Raw genomic sequence first — 9,393 nt, 5'->3', positions numbered from 1 at the left:
GTGTCCAAATTTTCTGTTTTTATAAGAACACTAGTCATATTGGATATAGAACACACTCTAATTATCATACTTCAACCTGATTACCTCTGTAAAAATGCTATCTTCCAAATAAAGTTACATTCTAAGCTACTAGAGGTTCGCACTTTATATAAATTTGTAGGGGACACAATTCAATTTATAACAGACTTATTAGTAGGAATATGCTTTGTTTGTTGGCAAGTTTGTATGAGTTGAATTAGAATGAAGAATACAGTCTTAATGTATGAGTTGAATTAGAATGAAGAATACAGTCAGTCTTAATCTTTAATCTAAAGGCCATTTCTTCATTGTTTTCACTCTTTTACTCTGTCATCTTCCAACCTACTAAACCCACCAAACTTTAGTTCTTTCTATGCAAATTATCTTTACTTGGCTCTTCCCATTTCCTCTTCTAACTCCTTAGAAGAGGCCCTTGTTATACTGCAGTGGACAATGCTGCTTGCTTACCCTAAAACTGTTCTCCCCAAACGGTTCTTCCTTGTTTTGACAATTTGCCTTAAAAATGCCAGATGAATGCTTCCCTTTATTTCACAGTCTTTTTTTTAATATCTAGAAATGAGATTTCTCCACATTAGAACTATTGACATTTTGGACCAGATAATTTTTGTTGTGGAGAGTTGCCCTGTGCATTTTAGTATGTTTTACCAGCATCCTTGGCCTCTATGCACCTTGATGCCAGTAGCACTCTTTTAGCTGTGAAAAAAGTATCTCTAGAAATGCTAAGTGTTCCTGGGTGGGGGGATGGCAGAATCACTGCTGTTTGAAAGCCAATGAGCTATAAAGCTAGAGTATGGGCACCTGACATGGTCTAGGAAACCGGAAGGGATGTTAATGGAGAAGCTTCTGGAAAAAGCATACATCTTTATTGGAAAGAACCTCATGAGAGGCAATGTCTCTTTTGATTTTTTCTAGAAGACGTTGTGTTGGCCTAGAACTACCACAGCCACTCTGCCATCCTGAGGAGAGAGACAGCCATCATACCAAGGATGGCAGACTGGGAAAATAGAAACATTTGTGTCCTTGATGGCATTGTCAAGCAACTGAAGTAACCCAGTCACTGTCTTGTATCTAGACTTCTTATTACAAGAGATGATAGATGCTCTTATTGTTTAAGCCAAGCTTAATTTTAATATTCTACTAGTTGCAGCCAAAAGAGCATTCTAAATGACATCTATCCTAAGAGAGTGGATGCAACAGTTTGCTTTTTAAATTTGTCTACATGTTTAAGTTAAAACTGTATTTTTAGCCATTTCTGCACAAATATTTAGCAAGATGTACTATTTGTACTTATTTTCCAGAATTGGTAATGGATTTCTTCTTACCTATCCAAAATGTATTATTTTACCCTTTGAACAAGAGCAAACATGGTCTTGATGGTGAGCTTCAGGAGGATTACAGTCTGCCTGATGCCCTTAGCAAAGTTTAACTGTCATAAACAGAAGTGAAACTCTGGACCTTAGTATTATTGTATGGTATGTTAATCACAGGAGGTACTCCAATTACAGACAAATCAAACTTCAAAAGTGTGGCTTTAACTAATTATCTTCATTTTGTAACATCTCTGCAGCATTCAACACTGTTGATCATTTCCTCTCTCAGAAACTCATTCCCAAATTTCATGATCGTGTGTTATTTTGTTTGTTTTCTTACATATCTCATCATTCTTTTCTGCCTCCTTTGTTGTCTTTTCTTCATCCTTTGGAATAAAGGGATTTAGGAGAAAGATAATGTGTTTTGGAGTCAGTCATCTATATTATTGTTTAATAATCTATAAAATAACCTATATTATTATATTAAAGCGTATATGATGGTGCCAATTTTGCTCCAATCTGTAAAATGGGGAAACATTTTATCAGCCTACATGTGTTTTGTGTGGAAAGAATGGTTAATTTATAGTAGATTGTTGGCACTCAAGAAATATTTTCCTTTCTAACATTTTCATAACTTTGGATAGTCCCCAAGTCAATGTTTGCAGCCTACATTTTCAATAAATATTGCTCAATAAAAATTAATAGCATCTTAAAGCTTCAAATTCATATTAGTATGGGTCTTAAAGATGTCCTGTCACTCTCTCTTTGATGCCTTCTCAATGCCCTACAAGACATCTCTGTTAGATTGTCTAATCATCATATGTTAAAATAAACATTGCTAAACAAAGTCAGAAACCTTTGTTTTCTAATTCTGTAATTTAAAAAAATGGAATAACTCACACAGCCACATAAACTTGTGAAACGTAAGTACATAGCGCACCTAAGGAATGTCACTCTCGTGAACCTGAGTCCATATTTCACCACTTATTGTGGCTGAGACAGCTAAGCTCTCTGAGCCCATTTGTACATATATAAGTGTAGTTATGAGGCAGAGAAATAATGTATATCAAGTGAATGACACACTTACTGGGGCCTTAATAAATGACAAATAGCACTGCTTTATTGTTAACAATAAGTTAACAGTTTTATATAGAATAGTTGTGTTTGTCATCTAAATGCTGGTATAATTAAGTTACATTTAAAAAACATCAAGATAGGGAAGTAAATGGGGAAAGAATAAGAAACATTAATATTAAATATATGTGCAAGAATATGTGCTAGTTATTCATTACGTACTTACCATGTGCGAGGAACAATCTAAACCTTCAAGTGTAGTATATTGAAGCCTGTGTGGGCTGTACTAAATTGGAAGAACACACCAATCTATGACACTTACTAGTTATGCAACCTCAGGTATGTCATTTAGTCTTTGTAAGCCTTAGCACATTCTTCAGAAAAATTGGATAATATCACTGACCTCACTTTGTATGGTCATAATGAATACAGTAAAAGGACAAAGCTTCGTGCATGAGCAACAGGGACTCACTTTTAGCTAAATGGTATTCTATCTGGGATTCAGAGATTTCCCAAAACTGTGTTGTGACAGAAACCCCAAACACTTGCTATTGCCGATATCATCAGTAAAATGGTCATCATAGCATATCTCAGGGCCATCCATGTTAGCCCAGACAGGAGAATCCTAAAATACCAATGGAATAGTAGAAAACACTCATCACAATATGTTTAACATTAGATCTAGGGGTTTGGGGTAGTATATGTACATTCAAGATAATTCACAGATTTTCTGGGAAAATCTTAAGTCCCCTAAAAGCTAATTCTTCTTCCTAACAAAGTGAGCTCAGTTCAGCTGGAGTGAAACCCCACATGCCCCCTACCTTTGTTATCACTCACTGACATTAGTGCTAATTTGGGTGTTATCACTCACTGACATTAGTGCTAATTTAGCCTGATATTTCCTCTGTAGCACTTGTCTAGAATTTTGATGTCTTTTGATACTTCCCAGTATAATAAGCTTCACTTAAATGGGTGAACTCTTGTCCTGTGAATTTTGTGTCAACTTTTCTACATTTAGTACAGAAATTAGAAAGATTGGAGAACTACTTGTCCAATCTGAAGTTGGATGTTCCCTAGGAAGTGAGGCCACCATCTGGAGCTGAGAGTTTCAGCCTAACTACTGATTCTCCACAAACAACATCTACTGACATGTACAGGGCTTCAAGAAATTTTTAAATCAAGAAGGTAGTATGGTCCACTCCCATAAGGTGCTAGGAAGAATCTTAGAAGACCACATCTTTTGTTTGAACAAGCAAGAGAATGACATGGTGTTTTTGCTGCTGCAGCCCACATTGCATTTGGAGTGAACCTTTAGATGATTTGCCAGGAGGAAAACTTCACCCTGAGGTGCAAAAAAAGAGTTTCTGGAGGGAGTGAGATTTGTTTGAACCTGTATACTGATTGATTTCTCAAATGGCATTGAAGGTGGAGGCGTTGGTGGACAGCAGGGAGTGGGCTAATAAAAAAGACTGCCTTTCTTGTGCATGTGAAAGCCTGTCACTTAGGGGCATGTGCCTAATTATTTCTGTTTCACGCATGGGTGCCCTGTTTGCTAAAGGTGTTGTGAAAAGTTGCCAAGAGATAAATTCAACTGTTTATGAGAATCATTATGAGGCTCAGTATTTATTTCCCTGGCACCCTCCAAGACCTATAACTTGGAGATGAACAGCTGTTTTCTGGTGCTTATAAATAGGACTATTTAAATGTCTTAAACACATCGTTTAAAAAATGTACACAAAACAGGATGCCTTTCTAGCATTGGGGAAACTATAAGAAGAAGGAAAGGAAACTTTATCATTTGACTACTGCTAACATTTATTGTGTGACTGGGATAGTGTTACATTCCCTCAGTGCTGGTTATAATTAAGTAGGCGGTCTCTGTAGACCAACTCAGAAGTGCTTTTCATTTTCAGGCTTCAGCTAGTGCCTTTCTTAAATGGGAGTTGGAAAAGCAAAATAAGAAAACCTTTGAAGCCACACAATGTCTGGTCTGTTTTGGCTATCTTCATTGTAATATGACTGACATTATAGCAGGTAGCAGGATAATTCATGTCAGAAACAGTACAATCCCATGTTTTATTTATAACAAGGAACAGAATGTGCATTGCTGTAATTCTGGGCAACCACTTCCTCACTGACTAGAGAAAGTGATGACTCGGTCAATTGTTGACCTGAAAGTATCAAAATGGCTATTGTGCAGCACCAGATTATCAAAGTAATATTTTAGAACCTGAGCCTTTTAACTCAAAAGGGCAAGCTAAGAGGTTCTTCTTTTCCTTGACCTAAGATCCTAGCAGTCTGTCTCATGGCTTTTAAAATGACATCCAGCTTGGTTCTCCAATATGTGTGCAAATGGAACACAAAGCTTAGTAATCATCAGGGTAGGGGTAGGGAAATTATGGCTCACCTAATAAGCATGCGTCTATGTTTAGCTGAGAAGCCACTGATCTCCCATTTTCTTTGGAGAGGAGTAGTTCTGTGCCTCTTTGATCAGTTGTGAAGATAAGGAAAGAAAAGAAAAAAGACTGGTTGAGTGTGGTGGCTCACGCCTGTAATCTCAGCACTTTGAAAAGTCAAACTGGGCAAATCATTTGACATCAGGAGTTTCAGATCAAACTGGGCAAAGTGGTGAAACTTCTTCTGTATGAAAAAAATACAAAAACTTCTTTTCATATGCCCTCAACTCTTACAACATTCATATCTACCATAAAAATTAGTTGGGCATGGTGGCATGTGCCTATGGTCCCAGCTACTCCTCGGGAGCTGAAGAGGGAGGATCACATGAGCCTGGGCGGTTGAGGCTGCAGTGAGCCATGATCATGACACTGTACTCCAGCCTGGGTGACAGAGAAAGACCATGTTTCAGAAAAAGAAAGAAAGAAAGCAGAAGTCAGGATTGCCACATTTTTTAGTATAAGGAAGAGGATTGTTAGAACTTCCCTGTGGATTTGGGACTAAAAGTTTACAGGCTTAATTACCTCGGTAAAAAACTTGCTTAAACTCCTGAGGTTTGCCACCGTGCCCCTCCTTTAAGAGATGGAGAGTTTCAGCTTTGACTCATTTAGCTGGGATATAACCAACTGTATATTGCTATCAATCTTAAAGATTCTCAATACATCCTAAGGCCATCAGATTACCTTGTGTCCAGAACTGTTTTACAGTACCTGAAGGAAAATTTTCTTGATGAAAGTAACAGTTTTTCAGGCCTCTGCATCCAGACCCATTTCAAGCCAATGTCCAAGGCTGCAAAATGCCAAATGTCAGACTGACGATGCGTTGTGCTAAGACCTAACTAACTCTTTGATTCAAAAGGATGAGTTTAAAAGAAAGAAACCAGGGGAAACCGCCATTTCCTCAAATCTAATTGAAGGTTGAGAGGGATCAAGGAAAATTTCAATAGCTTGGAAGTTAGCCCCCAGGAAAACAAATGAAAAGGGCCTGGAAGAAAGAAAGGAAGCCTTGCTGATTAATTTCCCCTGTGGAGAACTTCTCTGCCACTTGGCTTCCTTTGATGAGATTACAGACTTCTGAAACTGGTTCCCACCAGGAAGGTAGACATGTTGAAAGAACATCCTTCTAAGTAGGCAGGGAACACATTCTTTGTCCTTGGGAAGGTATTCTATTTTGCTCTCTGAAATGACTTGATCATGATTTCAGCCCTCAGACTAGAGCTATGCTGCAGGAGATTCTGAACCAATCTAGTCTAAGAATGAAGTTTAGGTTTATCTTGGGGAAGTTGTAATAATTTCAGATAGTCAAAATTATTGTATTTTTATCTTCATAAAATTCTTCAACATGATACAGAGACTATTTATTTTCTTACATTGTTTGTTCTTGAGATTGTTCCACTTGTATTTCTCCATGGTTCCCCCCTTCCCATTTGCCCACCCCTAGTTGGGTGAAAGATCCAAACTAACTTTGTGTTGATTTGGATACCATAACCTAACTAATAATTACTGCCACCTCTTCTTTTCATATGCCCTCAACTCTAACAACATTCATATATACCAATTCATACTTTTATGATTGAAGATACTTAGAATTGAACAAGACTTCAGTAGTCAGCTTTCCAACCTAAGGAGAAAGCTCCATTCCTGACTAACAATCACTTAAATCTTATTTGAAACCCTCAGTTTCAGGGGACATTCCTGGGTGACCTTAAACCTGTTTTGGTACATTCTGTCTTTTTATTCGCCATCCTCTACTTATACCCTGTCCTTATTTCTCCACTTACCCCAACCTTAAACATCATTCAAGGCCCAGTTTAAATTCTGTCATTTCCTTAGACTAAAGTCAATCATGTAAACACATAAATTCAGTAGAGTTATACAATCTTAATCAGTTAAAAGCAGACATAAATGTAGAGATCTTCTAGTACAGTCTCCTCATTTTATAGATGTGGGAACTGAAGATAAAGGAGGTCTCTGATAAGAAAGCAGGACATATTCTACATTTTGATATCATCTCTAATGCAGTCTTGAACAATATATTCGTTTAATACTGCAAATATAATCTGATTATCACAATTGCAAGCTCTGGAAGGCAAGGATTGTTATTTTTGTGTTTGTATTTTACATGGTGGTTTATATATACAAAGTTATTCTAAGTGCTGCCCATTAGAACGTTCTATGGTGGAGTAAATTTTTTACATTCTGTGCTGTCCAGGATATTGATTGCTAGCCAAATACAGGTGTTGAGCATTTGAAATGTGGTTAGTACAACAAAGGAGTTGTTTCATTTTATTTACCTTACCTTACTCAACTACCTTTAAATTATTTAAATTTAAATAGCCATACATTGCTAGCAATTACTGTATTGAATAGTGCAGCTTTCATTCATTTCTTGATTCACATCAACTTGATAAAAGTTTGAGTACATTTGTTGATTTTTAAAATATTTTTTGACTTAGTATAATAGAGGTCTACAGATGAAAGGGGCAAAATCTAATCACCTTAATTAATAATGAGAGCACTGGTTCAAGGTCACATGGCTAATTAGGGACAAAACTGGCACCAGGGCCCAAGCCTGACTATAGCTAAGTTGTATTTTTTTTTGTCATAATGCCTCAGGGGAAGTGGGAGGATGAATCAGGTGGTAAGTGGAAAGGAAAACCAAACAAAAACTATATATACATACCTTTATGTACACACACACACACACACACACACACACTCATTTCTACAATTCTCATTCATCCTCTTTCTCTGCATAGATAAGAGAATTGTAGAAATCATACAGAAGAAAGAAGAAAAGAAACATGGAATCATCCTAAATGCCCATCAGTGCTAGACTGAATAAAGAAAATGTGGTACCTATACAACATGGAATACTATGCAACCACAAAAAAGGTGAGATCACGTCCTTTGCAGCTGGGGGACATTATCATAAATAAACTAACCCAGAAACAAAACCAAATACTGCATGTTTTCACTTACAAGTGAGAGCTAAACTACGAGAATGTACGGACACAAAGAAGGAAACAACAGGCACCAGGGCCTACTTGAGGATGGAGGGTGAGAATTAGGAAAATTACCTGTCAGGTATTATGCTTGTTGCCTGGATTATTAAATAATCAGTACGCCAAACCCCTGTAATATGCAGTATCACCCTGCACAAGTACTTCTGAAACTAAAAATAAACCTGCATATGTACCCCTAAAACTAAAAGTTAAGAATAACTTTAAAAAGAAAAAGAAATCTATGCAAAAATAGAGAAATTTGTCAATACCAGAGAATGAAGATGAAGAAAGGAAAAAAAAAATCTCTGCATTCAATGAAGATGAAGAAAGGAAAAAAAAATCTCTGCATTCATCCATGAGCCTGTGTGTAAATAAAGAATTCCCTTTTAAAGGCAAAACAATTTACTGTAATAAATCAGGGACTACTGCATAGGTGTAGTAAGGGATTACACAATGAAGGGAGCTTTGTAGTTACTGAACCATGACAAAGTCTTCATACTAATGAATTACATTCCTCAAAAACCTTTGTGAAATCAGTCAAAGAACTCTCTCCGAATGAGCATGGAATGTTAACATCTGGTTCACCAAATAGAGATAACAGTTTCATCCGACCCAAAGCCTTAGTTAGTCAGGGCTTTATCCCTCCCTGTTGTCTGCTGATCCCACTTTATCCTTCCTTTTGCTTTGCAGCTGCTCAGTGAAGGAGAGAGTTCGTTGAAGAGCATTGAATTCGGTGACGTGTAAGAGACCCGGGAAGTAGAGTGCCAGTGGAAGTGAATGGTTTGGAAGACTAAAAAAGGCTCCAGATGCTCCTTTTCCATACAGGGTCCTGATAATCTTAACAGCTTCAACAACCTCCCAAGAGAAATAATTCCTGTATAGACTATTGCATATCATTAAATAAGAGAAGCAACTAGTTTTCAAAAGCTCAGTGGTGTTCAATACGGGTTGCTACTTTGTTTGTTTCATGGCATTTTGTATTTCATAGAAAGAAGGAAAAACTAAAATCCGTAATATCATTGTTGATAATACATATTTTGTCTCTGTATATTTTTCCACTTTGTCTGGTAAGTAAAACGACACTGGAATTTTCTCAAAGTGTATGAGTAATTGTTTTCTCACTAATTTAATGGATTTTTCAGTTAAATCATAGGCACAGCAAGCTTTTCTTTTCCATGTTAAAAGCTACTTTATCTGTTGACACAGCACCATTCTCAAAGTCACAGGCATAGGTTAGGATTTATTTGTTTAGGATTGTAAGGTGAGGGGTCAATTATCAGTCCCTTCCAAATCTCAAGATCTCTCTCTTCCTCCTACTCACCTTCTTCTTCTGGGTTCCCCTATTTCATATGAATACTACCAGCCTTGCTGACAACTGCATTCGATGTGTGTGTGTGTGTGTGTGTGTGTGTGTGTGTGTGTGTGTGTGTGTTATTCTGGCTGAGTCCTACCACTAGATGATTACTTTATCAAGCTGGTTGTCTCTCCGCAGAATCACCTATGCCTCTCTCC

General features: G+C 37.2%; 1 long non-coding RNA gene across 1 annotated transcript; it reads left to right on the top strand.

Moving 5' to 3' along the window:
• Window positions 1-7,732: 7,732 nt before the first annotated feature.
• LOC116566068 lies at window positions 7,733-8,973 on the top strand. The gene is made up of 2 exons (XR_004275712.1): window positions 7,733-7,771; window positions 8,572-8,973. It is a non-coding gene; the product is annotated as an uncharacterized LOC116566068 (long non-coding RNA).
• The last annotated feature ends 420 nt before the right edge of the window (window positions 8,974-9,393 follow it).

This window comes from Sapajus apella, unplaced genomic scaffold (genome assembly GCF_009761245.1).
Source record: "Sapajus apella isolate SASKATOON/1434 unplaced genomic scaffold, GSC_monkey_1.0 scaffold42, whole genome shotgun sequence".
NCBI classification, from domain to species: Eukaryota; Metazoa; Chordata; class Mammalia; order Primates; family Cebidae; genus Sapajus; species Sapajus apella.
This window is presented reverse-complemented; position numbering and strand designations above follow the sequence as displayed.